This window comes from Ascidiella aspersa, chromosome 9 (genome assembly GCF_963924565.1).
Source record: "Ascidiella aspersa chromosome 9, kaAscAspe10.2, whole genome shotgun sequence".
Lineage (NCBI taxonomy): Eukaryota > Metazoa > Chordata > Ascidiacea > Phlebobranchia > Ascidiidae > Ascidiella > Ascidiella aspersa.
The window spans coordinates 20821861-20823342 of record NC_139455.1 but is presented as its reverse complement, the minus strand read 5'-3'; positions in this window follow the sequence as shown (position 1 = coordinate 20823342).

Here is a 1482-nt window from a genome sequence, read left to right as displayed (position 1 = left end):
TTCTGGTTATGCCCCCTGATATTGTGCACGCGCCTCGATATATTCAATTACTATCGTGCCTTATTTCTCCAACTTATGGCTTGCGGTTCACTAGGAAAAGAAAAATATATTGGCTGCACATTATTTCAACGCAATAATATCATAACTTGACACTCACTGATACCCTACACAGCAAGGCAATAGGTAAATACGATAATATTGTTCGTTTTTTATTATATGGTTTAAATTCCGCCACGCATGCTTGACTATATGCCTATTTGTAACACAAAAAAATTATTTTCCCAGATTACAAAAAAATCGCGCGGCCAAATTAAGAATCTTCAGAGGGTAGCCTACTGGTGTGCCTCGGCAAACATTTTGATAATCACCGCTGAAGAGACATACCTAACTTACATTCCCTTAGTTTTTAAAGTTTTACAGACGTTACGTTTATAAACAATAGATGTAACTCAACATAACGACGAATAATGTTTGTACATTTTAGCGTAGATTTGCGACCGCTGGCTCGCGACTGCCAACAGCGAAATTAGTAAGCCACGTCTAACTCTGCATTAATTTTACATTTAATTAGCGTTATCCTTCATTTAGGCCTACCTTAACTGTAGCCTACTTTTTCTTCCTTTCAAATCCTGAAAGTAAAAACGAATGAAAAGCAGCTTTAAAAGAGTTGCACATTAATTATGCACTAAATCAGACTACGTCAAATTTATTTAAATTGGCACTTTAAAAAGTTTGGGGGAGGCCTGATCTAAAATGTGCAAAAAAAAGAAAAAATTAGAAGAAAATTTGAAAAAGTTACAACTTAAAAGTTAGTACAACGTACTCATTTGCATTTTTTGTTTCCGGTTCTAATGGTCATTTTCACTTCTGTTTAGTAGACTAAATTAAAAAAAAAGAACTCAAAGATATTGAATGAAAATCCTTAGAAGTAGGCCTAAGCATTAAGTTAACCTTCGCAAAACGACCTTTTCAAAACTTTTTGATTGTACATGATATAACAGAATTAAATGGTTTGGAAATATGGTTATACCGTAAATTTATTTGCAGCCTAGTCATGTCACTTTGCGTTTTTCAATAGTGATTGCCCTTTGCTGCCACCTAGAGCCAAAAAATTACACACATGTATTAATGGTGCATATCACGTGCGTTTCTATAGTTCCAAAAATTTGTTTTCAGGGAATCGGTTGTCGTATTCACTGACACGCATTTTTAGTGTCTTTCGGGGGGAATTAGTGGATTAACTTACAACCACTATGAATTGCACCGGTATTTATAATTTTACCGCTATCATTAACTTACATTTCTAACATTTTTAGAAATTACATGAGTACAGTATCCATATTACTGACAAATATTTCCAGACTAGATTACATTTGGTAACGAAAAGATTTTGTGATTTAATAAGATTTTCTTTTTCATTTAATAATTTCAACGCTTGACTAATAACTTGTTTTGCTACGTTACGCTTCATTAAACCACGTA